Source organism: Marmota marmota, unplaced genomic scaffold, assembly GCF_001458135.2.
Source record: "Marmota marmota marmota unplaced genomic scaffold, marMar, whole genome shotgun sequence".
NCBI lineage: Eukaryota > Metazoa > Chordata > Mammalia > Rodentia > Sciuridae > Marmota > Marmota marmota.
The window spans coordinates 1,220,997-1,235,597 of NW_025999872.1; the positions used below are offsets into that span (position 1 = coordinate 1,220,997).

Below are 14,601 nucleotides of genomic sequence, written 5' to 3' on the forward strand. Positions count from 1 at the left end.
CCTCCGCCCGCCCCCTCCCCCACCCCGGGGCGGGGGCCCCACACGCAGGAGCACACTTGCCCGCTCACATGCTGTCACTCACTCACATACTTGAGGTCATACACGCTCAGTCTCACACACAGTACACACACGACCTCGTATGTCCAGAGCTCCTGCTGCCTCCACCCTTGTGCCTGTCCGGGGGGGCAGGGGAGAGAAGACACTCTTCAAGGGGAGCCCCTCTTCTTATTCCTGAGAGTCATCGGAGTCAGAAGGAACCCACCCTTCATTTTATAGGCGCCAGAAAGGGGCTTGTCCAAGGTCACCAAGTAGCTGGGTGGCAGAGCTGACCCCATGGCCCAGACCCACTGTCTCTTAGGTCACTTCAGAGGTTGTCTGGGAGAAGCAAGGCACACCCACAGAGCCGGGAACACAGGGAGACACTGTATGCTCTCCTGGGTGAAGCAAGGGGAGGGCTACTCCTTGTTGCCAGGGTCCAGCTTATATTCAAATGTGTTCTGAGGCTCTCGCCTGGGGGTGGGGAACAAGAACAGAGATTCCTGTCGCCCACCATTCCAGTCATGTGCCAAGCAGGAGGAGGACATGGACCTGTTGTTAATCCACTACTGGAGAAGGGGCATTTAAACCCCCAGACCCACCCCAGAGGAACCTGACTTGAGGATTGTGGGGCAACCTCTCTGATGAAGCCCAAGGAAGTGGCAAAATAACTCCATCCCTGTCCCACCGACAGCTCCCAACAGGGTAGCTCCTGACTGCCCACTTCTCCTGTGTCCTGCCCCTGATAGGGCAGGGCCAAACTGAAAGAGGCATCACATGAACCGGCATGTGAGAGGCAGGCATGCTGCCCAGGGCAGAGAGGGAGTCTTCAACCCTGGGGACTCCTGAGCTCCCAGGCCAGTGTTCAGGCTGGCATGAAGGTGGCCTCACCAGTTCTCACCAAGCCCTGGCCTCTTCTTTAGCCACCAGAGGGTGGGAGAGTTAAGATCCTCCGTGGGCCAGACAAAGGGGGCTTTATAGGCTGGGTGTGGGGGGCAAGCTGGAGGCAGGAAGACAGGAATGTGGGCTCAAGGCCCCCAGCTCTCAGGAGGCTCATTTGGGGTCTGAAGTTGGACTCCCCAGGTCCTCCCATGTTTTGGCTCTGTGAGGTATTGGCAGCTTTGCTCCTGGGACTACAGCCGAGAGTCCTAGAAGTCCCTCACACTTGGCCATCCCTGATGGGGATCCAGTGGGCACTGCCCATGCACTTCCTATTTTCCCCGCCCTCCTGGCTGCACCCTTTCTCAGCTCCCCTGCCATGCCCTCTAAGCAGCCTCATGCCCCCTGTCTGCTCCCCAAGGGCCCTGCTGGCTGCCTGGGGAGGGGATGGCAGACTTGGGTGGGGTCACAAGGCTATGGGGTCAATGGGGCCCTTTGTCCTTTTAGAGGAAGTCTGTTCTGAACTAAAGGGACTGGAGACAGAAGAGTGCCAGCCAGCAAGCATGTCTGTCCCTCTCCTCCTCCCCCCAACTGGCCTCTTCCAGACCCTGGCAGAGCTGGGCCCTGCTCCATTCTTTCTCTTTGGCTTCCCTCTGGTTCTCTTTCTGTGCCTAGGAAGTGAAAAAAAGAGGAGGTGGCAACAGTAGCCACCTATGCTGAGCTCTGAAGTAGTTGCTGCATGGCAAGGCCTAAATTCTGGTTTTGGGCTTTGCAAGGTCAGGGACAGTCTGTCCTCACAGATGCTTAGCTGGCTCTCAGGACTAGACTCCTACTAGCCAAAGCCATGGTGGCTGGATTGCTAAGCCCCAATACTATTTTATCAGCATACCCTGAGGACCACCACAGGAAACTTCACAAGCAGAGTTCCTTTAAAGACGAGGAATGGATTTGAGTTCTTGAAACAGACCAAATATATTTTCCCTTCATGTGAAGAATAACTTTACTAATGGACTAAGCAATAGTTCTCAAATATTTGGAAAAAATTAAGAGATGGGATCATTCATCATCTCCTGCCTTTGGTGTAGATGTGTGCAACCTTGCAGTACTTCCTCTTATGGAAGACTGGACCCCCAATGAGCTCTTGCTTGTCTGTTCCTGACATAGACCAGGACTTGCAGCAAGAGCACTGTCTCAGGTGGGAGAGTGGGGAGCAGGAAGTGGCATCAGGGTTCAGCCCAGGTCACTTGATGTATATCTTATTTTACCTCCTTGATAAAGTAAAAAGAAGATACTCGTATCTCTTAATGAATGCCCTGGGCAAAGGCCCCTTTTAAAGAAAATGTCTAAGTCTGGTTACCATTGAATTTTCCAACCCTGTCTTGGTGAAGCTTCGAGTCACACAAAATTCAAATCCAAGGTGTGTCCTCAGAAAACTTGGAATGGGGGCCGGGGCTGTAGCTCAGTGGTAGAGCGCCTGCTTCTCATGTGTGAGGCCCTGGGTTTGATCCTCAGCACCACATAAAAATAAATAAAGATACTGTGTACATCTACAACTAAAAAAAAAAAAAAAGAAAACTTGGAATGGAACCACCACTTGATACACTTATCCCACTCCATGATACATACCCCAAAGACTTAAAATCAGCATGCTACAGTGAAGCAGCCACATCAATGTTTATAGCATCTCAATTCACAGTAGCTAAGCCATGGAACCAAACTAGATGCCCTTCAACAAATGAATGAATAAAGAAAACGTTTTATATATATATATATCTCCAAGGTCTGCCATTTGGTAGCTTATTGGTCTTGGGCAAGTGTACTATGCTCTAGCTTCCTCTCTGTAAACCAGGAATGACAATAAGTGGGTAGAAAGTTATTGGTCCACATAAATGACCAACAGAAGTTAAATACCTTCCATAAAGGCTGAATTAATTCATCTTCTGTTGATTATTATTAGTTTCAAATCAGCAGGTGACGATTTCTGACCTTGTCACCCAATTCTGGGAGGCCATACCCTGGCTTCAACCAGGTGTTTCTCTGGGGGGAACACAGTGATGGAGGGCAGTCTCCAGCCTGGTTCTCCTCCCTGCTCCCAGGGAGCTGAGAGCGAGCCCTGGATAAGGCTGACAAATCCCGGGGTGCCATGGGTCTGGAAAGGGAGGAAGGAGGAGGATTACCCAGGAGGGAGTGAAGGCAATGAGAGGGAAGGGGGGCAGCAGGCTGTGGGCCCCACTCCTGCACCTGCTGCTCTGAGAACAAAGCCAACGATGATGCAATCCTGGCCGGGTGCAGCTGAGGCTGCCAGGCTGAGAGGGGAAGAGTGGGTGTCAGGGTGGGAAGGTCGGCGGGCAGCAGGGTGGACACAAGGTGCTGTGGATGCCTGATCCTGGATTCACAGCCCAACATGTGTCTCTTTCTGGTGGTTCCTAGCCTCCTTCCAAAGCCTCTCACACAGGGGCCAGACCCCTCCCCAAATAAGCATAGCCACCTTGGAAACAGGAGTGACATGATGCAATGAGGACATCACTGCAGGCAGCCTCCTCAAGGGGTGGCACCTCCCTGCAGGGAGAAGGATAGATGAGAAACCCAGACTAGAGCTGTCTGCGTGCCCCATCCCCCACTGGGTCCTTCACCAGCAGGCCTTGGACTGCAGGTCTCTGTCCCTGCTCCTGTGGTCCTGGAGACAAAGGGCAAAATCTTCCGGAGAAATTGTATGCACAAAACGGTATATACTGATAGAATGAAATAGAACCAAAGGCTGACCTGAACCAGCCTGGGTCCCCACGTATCCCACTGTCAGTCATCAAGCTAGCTAGCGGAGGCCGGGAGAGAGGATGGCATCCACCAGCCTGCCTAAGCTCTCTACTCTGCCAGGGAGCCTAGAGAACAAAGGTTTCCCCCTCTCCCTCCACCTGGAAAGAGGGGTCTTATCCCACCCAACAGGACTAGGTGGAGAATGTGGGATGAGCCAGGATCCCGAGGGGGCAGGGCATATAGTGGGGCCTCAGAAGAGGACGGGAGATGCTGTTTATTTAAGCCTTGCTTGCCTCGCCCACCGCCCAGACCTGGAGAGACAGCTGGGTGGCCTAGCCCAGAGGACCGCTAGGTGGCAGGAGAGGCCCAAGGACTCGTCGGCTCCACCCACTCGCCGTCAGCCCCAGCACCCGCCCTACCTGGCGGGACCTCCCCGAGCTCCTCCCTTCCTCCTAGAGCCAGCCCCTCTGCAGCCTCCAGGGAGCGGCTCCTGAAGGCTGGGCGTCCTCCCTCCTACCTTTGGGAAAGCAGAAAGCTCTTGGTCGTTCTTTTCAAAAGACCTCTAATTACAACGCTCAGGATTATTGCTTGTGGCTGTTTATTGAGTGCTTAAGATGTACTGAGCATTTTGCAGGCATTATCTCACTTGCTCACACATGGAGCAGGTAATAATATTCTCCCCCCTTTAAAGAGGAGAAAACAAATTAAAAAAAAATCAATGAACTGCTGAAGATCACATAACCATGGGCTGGGGTTGTAGCTCAGTGGTGGAGCGCTTGCCTCGCATGTGTGAAGCACTGGGTTCTATTCTCCGCACTGCGTATAAATAAATAAAATAAAGGTCCATCAACACTTAAAAAAATACTTAAAAAGAAAAATCACATAACCAGCTGGTAATGGAGCTAGAACCCCAAGTCCAGTAGCCAGTCCTGGGCCAGGTCCTCTCAGGGTATTGATAGGTAGACATAGGTGTAGGAGGAGCCGTGAGTGCATCTGAGAAGTTTGCTGTCCTTACCACCTCCTCTTCCCACCCACCCCAGAGAGCCGAGGGTGGTGTCTCAGGTGTGAAAAAGTTGGCCAAGTGATTCAAACCATAAAGCTTCTGCCCTGAATGGGCACCACTGCACTGTACCCTGCTGCCTCCTCCCCTTTCACAATGCATTAAAATACTGGGTACTAGGTAGGGGTTGTGGCTCAGTGGTACAGCGCTTGCAAGGCACTGGGTTCCATCCCCGGTACCACATAAAAAATAAACAAAATAAAGGTATAAATAAAAAGAATAAAATAAATAAAATAAAATGCTGGGTACTCCCCTTGCCAGCATTGCCAAAAATCTTTACCATGTACATTCTCCATCCAATATAGTTGCCCCCACCTCACCCACCCCCCCCACTCAGGCCCAAAGTATTCCAGCCCAGAGGATCTTTCTCCACTGCCTCCTCTCCTCCTGGTCTGGCCCAAACACTCATGAGGCATCTTCTTGTGTGCTAGCCACAGTGCTGGACTAGGTGGTGGGCCGGGAATCACAGAGGTGAGCAAGAAACAGAGCCCACTTTCCCCTCTAATAGGAGTTTGTGTCTAAAGTCAGGCTCATGCAACTTCTACATATAGCACCCCAATCAAAGAAATATTGGCCCCACATCCAGGAGAAAGCAATGTCTATGTCTTGCAAAATATCAACACCACTAGCTGTAACTCAGCTTAAAACAGCTATTCTCTCATTCTCCAGTTATGTTATCACCCCTCAATCTGCAGCTTAAAGGCACAGAGATAAAACCAATTTTCTCAGAAGGGAAAAGCCAGGCCTTGACACCCATGGGATGAGCTAAGGAGTCAGGGATGTGAAGCAGAAGGGTGCCTGGGCTGAGTTCTCTTTATATACCAGGCTTCTGATAAATGAGAGCTCAGGAGGAAGCAGTGGGCATTTGGCACGACTTCTGGTCACTGGACAAAGCCTGCTGACTCTAGATCAGCAGTATCTTCCATCCAAAGGGCAGTGACAGTTCTGTTATCTTCTATGACACCAGGAGGAAGTGGTTCCCTCCCACCTCTATAATATCTTGTTTCAGTTGTCTCCTATCATTCACACTCCTACTCCAACCACTGATTCAACCTTTTGAGAAAACCCTGTAGAAGACTGACATTTTGTGACTAAAAAAAATCCTGCCTTTATACAATCAAGTTGTCCGGTATGCACTAGGTCCTGTGTCCTAAGTTCAAGGACTGGCTTGACTAGAGAACAAGGAAAATAAGCAACATTCCTGGGAAAGAGGGCTGATCCTATTTCCTCAACTCACCTACCATGAGGCACATCTTTTCAAACTGTTCCAGGCTCTGGAGATAGGAGATAGATGAACAGGACACACACTCTGTGTCTTCAGAGGTCACCGTGATGCAAGCAGGTAGTGAACACATGGCTTCACAGTGAAAACAGCCATCTGTTTGGCTAGAAATGACTTGTGAAAAATTCCAGTGATCCTAGTGCAAGGCCTTGAAAGATGAGCAGGAATTATGCAGGCAGACAGTAACAGGTAAGGGTCCTCCAGACAGAGAGAACAATCTGAAGGAAGTGGTTGAAGGGGTGTCTGATCTGGGGGGTTTCTGGTCACACACTGCAGCATGTGTGGCAGGGAAAGGAAAAATAGCCTTGAAAGGCAGGCTGAGTTGACATGTTCTTCTTTAGGTCTTCTCTAGGTAAAATACTGAAGATTTTATCCTGAGGAAGTGACATAGCACATCTTCAGTTTTCAAGATCTTTCAAAAAGACTGCAAAGGGAAAGGAAGCAAGGAGACCAGTTGGGAAATTGCTGAAATTGTCTGGGTAAACCTGTGTGATGGTACCTGCCTGTAATCCCAGCAACTAGGGAGGCTGAGGAAGGAGGATCATGAATTCTAAGACAGCCTTGGCAATTTAGTGAGGACTTAAGCAACTTAGCGAGACTATCTCTAAATATAAAAATAAAAAGGGCCAGGGATGTGGCTCAGTATTTAAGTACCCCAGGTTCGATTCCCTGTACCAAGGGGGGGGGGGAAGGAATGCTCAAATAAGGATATGGTAATGAGGCAGCTTCAATAAAGATCCATGCATAGCATAACCCTGCACAAATCCTCTTGAAAATCACTCAGGAAAGGGCCCCATTAGAGCTCAGTAATAACCCAGTAGGGCCTTTCCTGAGCTGGAATGAACTCTTGTGCCTTTGGCAAGCCTCATGGGAAAACAGTCTGCTTCGAAAACCATGTGGCACAAATATGCATCAGAATCACTACACAGAAGATGCTCACACTAGCCAGGCATGGTGATGTTCATCTGTAATCTCAGCGGCTCAGGAGGCTGAGGCAGGAGGATTGTGAGTTCAGCCAGTCTCAGCAACTTAGCTAGGCCCTAAGCAACTCAGAGAGACCCTGACTCAAAATAAAATATTAAAAAAAGGGCCTGGGATGTGGCTCAGCAGTTAAGAACCCCTGCATTCAATCTCTAGTACCAAAATAAATAAATAAATAAATAAAAATGCCATACTATGAGGGGTTGAAAGCAACTAAGAACATCTCATCTTCAATCATGGGAACATGGAATGGAGAGGGGAATCTTCTACACCATTATTTGCCATGTGCTTATAAGTTATGTATGTGCATGAGCCTCAACTATAGAGATGAGATAGAAGTGCATTTGTGATAGAATAAAAATGATGAGGACTTGGGGTTGGGGCTCAGTAGTAGAATGCTTGCCTAGCATGTGTGAGGCACTGGGTTTGATCCTCAGCATCACATATAAAATAAAGATCCATTGACAACTAAAAAAAATTTATAAAAAAAAGTGGTGTTGGGCCAGGAGTGGTGGTAGATAACCTGTAATTCCAGCAACTCAGGGTGAGTTATTTAATATAAAAAGTCTGTCTTTAAATAAAATATAAGAAACGAGCTGGGGATGTTGCTCAGTGATTAAGCACCCTGGTTCAATCCCTGGTGCCAAAACAAAAAAAGGTAGTTAGAAGGCATAGGTGGGGAACACAGGAAATGAAGGTGGTTTCAAGGTGGGGTAGCGGTGAAGAAGGCAGAAATGGGTAACTTTATTTTGGGCCTACTGTTTCCTTAAAGATTGCTCATCCTATGGGTTTTATGTCTCAAGTTCAACTAGTACCTAACTAGTCAAACAAATCCAACAGTCCTCACTAATATGAATGATGCCAAGTGGAAATGATATAAACCAACATCCTTATTTGCAAGAATGTACACACTACTCTTGACTGATGGCATCTGCTAGGTCCAGGTACTGCTAGCAAAGATCCCTTGTGATAAACTGCCTGCTCCAAATGGCTGCTATTTCTATACCTGATACCAAGTGAAACATTTTCTCTTGTAATGTTTTTCACACTTCACTGAAGCACTTACTCAAGAAAGAAAAAAAAAGAAAACTTTATCAAGAAGTGCTCTCATATAAGGGCTATCAGAATTTACAGGATGCCGTTTCATCCTAACATGGGGCTGTGATTTGGGAACGAGGTGACTGGGGCTTCTGATAAGTCCTGAAAAATACAACTTCACACACAGGGTTTCATCTTGCTCAGATGCAGCAGGGAACTTGCAGACCATTTCCAAAAATGCATCAAGGTGGTACACTGGCCCTGTAGGCAGGGAACCTGAAGACAAAGTCCAGGTGGGAAAATGAAGACAGGCAATCTGAGTGGTTCCAAGTACATACTGGTATAAACCAGAGGAACATGTCAGATCCATGAGGAAATGAGCTAGAAAGACAGTAGGAGGGATGCAGTTTAAAGTTTTGAAAAATCTTGTTGGCCAGCCTTGATAATGCCAGGGATAACTTCAAACTCCCATGGAAAAATGAAATTGCCCTGGGTAGAGCCCAGCCCACTGCTTACCCAAGGCAAGAAGGCACTTGGTCCCAGAGAGCTCTCTGGAATTCTCTTGCACTTCTTTTTTTTTTTTTTAATTTTTTTAGTTGTTGATAGACCTTATTTATTTATATGTGCCGAGGAGTTGAACCCAGTGCCTCACACATGCCAGGCAAGAGCTACTGCTGAGCCTCAGCCCCAGCCCTCTCTTATGCTTCTTAAGGGAGAAGACAGCTTTGAGCAACGGCCAAAAACTTCAGAAATTTTTTAACATCTCTAGTTCAGATAAGCTCAGCACTACTCAGCTAAGATCACAGGAAGCTCCCACTCCTGCCATTTCTTGGGGGTGGGTAAGGAGTCCTAAGATGGGCAAGGGATTGAAAAACACAGACCCAAATAACATGAGATAATTTCTAAACATTTTTATTTTAAATCTCTTTTCTCCCCTCCCCAAAAAGACATGGGTCGGTACAGCAATCATAAAAAGGAGATACAAACACAAGAGTCAAATGTCTCCCGCACTGACACTTACAAAAAACTGGGAATTGTACATGGGATTTCCAAACAGGACCTGCAGCAGCTACTAATGTCCCTTTTACAAGAGTCAAACATGCCTATTAATACAGTATATACAGACACCCCATTCTGGAACTAATCTACAGGGACTTCCCAATACCCACCCCCTCTATCCCCAGAAAAATACCAAAACACACCCAAAGTGCATTTGTTTTGTTTATATCAAAACAGCTTTCCCTCTCCCCATCCCACCCTCAAACCCTCCCACCCAATTTAAGATTGGCCTGCAAGTCTATTTTAACCATTTAGTCATTTTTTTATATTTATGAAAATAAATTATACAGCAACTATTTTAATAAATTAAGCACAAAAAGGGAGAGTAAAGGAGGAAAACCAAATGGGAAGACAAAAGCCAGGCCACACTTTGGCTTGGAGGAGAGCAGGGGTGGCTTAAGAGGACAGAGTGGTTGCAGGGGTGTCTGGTGAAAAATTGGCAACCACCTGAGCCCAGAATGACACCCCTTCTTGAGTTTCTTAAAAACAACCAAAAAGTATAGCAGTGGTTGTGCCATGGGAGCACCAGTTTTGGGCACTCCAACGATCGGCCTACCCAGAGCGCAGGTGCCTTGGTCCTGCCTCTCCCTCAACAGAGCACCAGGGATGGAGTCATCAGACCAGCCTGCCCGCTCCACCTGAGCTGGTTAGGGAGCTGAGCACGCAGCTCTGAGCGCAGCTGTGTGTGCAGCACAGGATCACCCTGGGTTCTGACGAGGAGTGTCCCATTTTCCTCACACACTATCTCCAGGAGCAACTTCAATGGCAGTCCAGCTGCAACCAGACATTCATGTCTTCCCATCATGGCTGGCTGCCTTTTGCCTGCCCCTTGATGCTCCTTGGTGTTCTGGAGGAGGAGGGTAGGAGAGGGGAAGGGAGCAGTTCCAGGTACCCTCTAAAACCCTCTGAAGATGAAATGGGAGTGAAGGCATGTCACACACTTAGCATGCAGGACTGGCTTCCCGGGAGGTAGATGAGAGTGGGAAGGGGGAAGGTACAAAAAGGACAGAAAAGGAGACAGGAAGAAATTAGGTGACACCTATCAGGAAGGCCAATCAATGAAAAGGACAAAGATGATATGAAATTTGCATGTGAATAAAGGTCCTTCTCTGACAGATTAGAAAATCAACATATTAAATGCGACTTATTCCTGTTTCTTAACCGCAGTCCCCAGTCCCCAGTGCCTGTCTCTGTAGTTCAACCCCATCTCACTACCCCCAAGACTTTGTTCTCCATTTGCTCAAGCCCTCCTGTCATTTTGGGCTGAGCATGAAGCCTCCAGTGCCAAAACAGAATATGTCACAGGGACATGCAGACTTGACCTTTGAGGTCCAATAATCCTAAAGCTATCATAGTGGGGCAATTTTTTCTTTTTTTTTTTTCTTTTTTAATAAAAAAGGTTTTACTCCCCAGGAGCAAATAAATCATTTTGAACTACTGATAAACACTGCTGCAGTGAAAAGAAAGATGGCTACATGTATGCAATAGCACAATTCAGTGTAAGAACAGCTGTGTTGACGATTAGAGATAAAAACTACTTATCCACCCCCCACCAACCCAAACCAAGAGGATTCCCATAGGGAAAATGTCTAATTCAAAAGCTCCTCCCTATGCACAGGGGGCATGTCATTCTCTTAGAAGTGGAAAACAAATCCCAGCCTCCTCCAGTGGATATGCTTGCAACACCCCGACTGGTGACAAGACTTGGGCAAATGAAGACACACACTCACACTCAAACAGACTTGTAGACTTCCCTCCAAGAGCCACAGAGCTACATCTTGGAGCCTGGTTCTCTAAATTCCAGGCTCAAAAGCTAAGGGAGAGGAAGCAGGGAAGGGAAAGATCTCACCTTGGGGGTTTGAAAGCTCCTTCTATCCACATTTCCTGCTGAGTTAGGGTGCTTAGTAGGCTATACTCTGCTGGGGGCTCAGGGATGAGGGCTGAAAAGGCTGGCTCACCAGGCCACTTCCAGCTTTCTAGTCTCTATACCTGGATCTGGGAACTCTGACCACTCCTGACCCCCCAATCCTCCTGGGGTATACACTGGAGGAGTGTGTGCAGCTATCTCCATGTCACTCCCAAACTCAATAAGAGCCTTACACAATCAGCCCAAGTGAAAATTAGGAAAGAAGGCAGGAGGAGGAACCACAGAGGCAATTCCCTGCCAAATCTCTCTCCTCAGGGACTGGCACAGACATACACGGCTCCCACTGCAGGATGCTACATTCTCTTCATCTTCACAGGTGGGACACCAGGCCAAGGTTATTGTCAATGGTCCTAAGCTCCTTAAGGACCAGTGACAGGCATTTATCTAGCCCCCCACACCAAAGTGCCACCCTCCTACTCCTGTGCTCTCAACATAGCACACGTATTTCAAGTAATGGCAGGTTGTAGCAGTAGTTGTCACTAGCTCACATTGGCTCATACCTGTCCTAAGGAAGATTACAGCAGATCAGTCATAAATAGGTGAAAGTCACACAAGCAGGGCCTGAGGATACTAACATCAAACAACTTAGAAATCAACAGTGGGTCCCTAGAGAAGAGAGCCTTTCCCAGTTTGTGACTTTAATTTATAACAACCAGAAAGGAATGAGTTCCTTCTGTACAGTGCATTTCAATTAGTAGTGCACAGCACTGGCAAAGAGTAAAGGCCAAGTACTGGCCACTAGCCCTGCTCCTGCTCCCTCTGCTCTGCTGACTCTTTTAGCCAGCATGCGCTTGTCACTGCCCCAGATACCACCCTCATTTCTTGCCTAACTTGCTCTACACAAGGTCACCCTTATAGCTGTCAAATACCCATGCATGGTGGAGACTCTTGTGCAGTTTAGTTTTGCAGCCCAATCTATTGAAGAAGGATCAGTCTATAGTCTGAGTGTGCCTAAGCACAGATGGACCATGGACAGAGTTCAATACTTTTCCAAGGAGGACAGAGAAGGTGGGTGGTGAGGTGAGGCCATTCATAGCTGGTTTGGTTTTTTACCTGAGTGTATGAATTATCCAGTGGAAACCCCAGCACCATAGTGGGTACAGGGGCTCTGCTTCCCTCACAGGGCCTGAGCTGACAAGAATAGTGAGGTCCTGGGCAATGTACAGGCACCCTGCCAACTTTTGGCTTTGACTTCTAATCTCATCATTATAATCCCTCAGTTTCCAGACCTATCTGATGATTATGAAGTTTCAGTCCCGACTGCTGCACTGAAATAGGGTTTTTTAATGTCGTTGCTCTGAGTGGGGCTACGCACTATTCAGTACACGCCACACAGACTGCTGTTTCCTTGCTTTTGTTCATGTGTTTCTCTTCTCATGGTACTACCCCCGCCTACAACCCAAAGCCTCACTGCCACAGAGCTTTCCTAGACCATCTGGTCTCCCCCGAACTCACCCACTCTGCACGTCTTGATTCTCTGCCACAATGAGTCTCTCTCCAGTTGCTTCATGTGTGGCAGTCACCTGAAAGCTCCCTTAGGTAAGGATCATGTCTTCTACCTCTTATGTTTTCCACAGTATCTAGCCCAGAGCCACATACACTCTAATTTTTAAAAAATGACAGAAAAACAATCCCAGGCAGTTGCATATTAGCCACTCAAAGAACATCAATGGATTCCAGACTTCAGGCTCTACAATGGAGTGACTGTTTTTATAAGATGGAGAGTGACTTTACCCTCCAGAGGCAAGACTCTGGAGGTTTAGTTGAACTCTGGGATCCCAATCTTATTTAGTTAGTTATACTTCCCTGGAGGCCAAAGAAAAAAGGTATACCACAGGACATATCAGAAGTAGGAGAGGTTTGTACTGCAAAGCTCATTTTTGGGCTCATTTCTTTATGGCCAGGTAATGATTCAAGTTTCCCCTATATTCAGCTACAAGAAGGAAGACTGGACATTCTATGCAGGGTATAAGGTCAAAGGCCAGTGCTTCCAAATGAGGCAGTCCTATAAATTACTAACACACTGGAGTCTCATCCCAAACTATCAGCAGACCATAAACCTGACAATGTGATTTATCTTGTGAGCTGAAGCAGAAATAAGCACAGGGGACCCAAGTTTGGTGGAACACTTCCTGTAGAAGAGTAATAAGACCCAACAGCCCAACTATGCTATGACATCTCAATAGCAAACCTCTCCGTAGAGTAACTGGAGGAAAGCAAACTCACAATAATTTATGATTTGACAATGATCAGGTGCAAAAAACTTAAAGACCACTGAAAAGTACTGAGTTTTTCTCCTTCCCCTTCCATATTCACCTAGAAAACAGGCAACTCTCAAATCAGCATCTGACAAGATTTCCCAAAGAATGGAGGGCAATGGAAACTGACTCAGGAAATGTCTGGGTTGCTAGAATGAATGCAGGAAAATGAAGAAGCCCTTGCTACCTCCCGTCATAGAAGTGGCACGACAATGATAAACCTAAAAACACAAGATATGATGCTCTCTTCCCCTGAACTAAGGAAATCCCATTAAGGCTGGTACATTCAAGGTTTCTTCTAAGAAGAGCACAATAGCTTTGCTTCTCACCTTCCTCCACATTCCCTCTCACTCTCTGACAGACATATGGAGGTAATGCTGACTCCTAAATCGTATATAGAGTTTTCCATGAAGAATCTGGAAGCATGCTCCATTAAACACGGAATGACTCCATGACTAGAGCTCTGAACTACTCAGGTGATGAGAAACACTATTGTCTTGACAGCTGGTGAAAGCAATAAGAATGATGTTCCCATGACTGGAGTGAAATGCACAATTACCTCAGAGGAAGGGACTAAGGAGGGTGAAGGGAGAACAGGGTTAACTTCAGGTCTTAGAGCTTAAGGAATTAAGTAAAACAAAACAAATACAGCTTCCAAGAGAGGTGATTCTGAAGTTAGGTTCCTAAACCCTAAAAAGGAAAGGATGTGGGGAGTCACTACTTCCTCTAGCAAAGGCCATTTGCCAGTTTTTATCCAACAATCTTTTCTTCCAGACTACCTGCCCTCCTTTCTCTCCTACTAAAGCTAATAATGAGAAGCAGATTCTCCTCCCTTCCAGCTTCTATCCTGTTTGCACTTCTCTGGCTTCTCCTCCATAATGCAAGGTCCATGGTGAAGACCCTAATTCTACCTTTGGCACCAACTGAATGTGAATGGTGCCTCCTTTCCTCCCTGCCCTTCTTTGGACCTGCTCACCCTTCACACCACTTCCAAAACCCAGCTGCCTTCAAGGTGAGTTTTCCATACTGAGAAATGCAAATATTGAAAACAAAACTTCTGAAAACAAACAGTGTTGAGACTTCTTCCAGTTTTTCAAAGAGCTCATCTAGTTCTGGGATACCACGGGTGGATATGAACAGTGGAGTCCCCAACTCAGACTCTGGTTGTGTGCTTCTTCCAAGCCCCAGGGGCTGCAGGAGAAACCATAGTCTTTGAACATAGAATCCCAAACCTTCCTATTTTTCTTTTCATGGTAGCTTCAATTGGTTCTTCAAACTGGAGCTTGGTAACCAAATGCCTAGGTGAAAAAAAAAAAAACAAAAACAT

At 47.2% G+C, this 14,601-nt stretch overlaps 1 protein-coding gene across 1 annotated transcript in view; it reads right to left on the reverse strand.

Moving 5' to 3' along the window:
* Positions 1-8,926: 8,926 nt before the first annotated feature.
* The window catches only part of Socs7 (suppressor of cytokine signaling 7), a 41,869-nt gene continuing 36,194 nt past the window's right edge, over positions 8,927-14,601 (reverse strand). Inside the window, 1 exon segment of the mRNA XM_015506663.2 lies at positions 8,927-14,572. The gene's annotated coding sequence lies outside the window, so the exon portion shown is untranslated.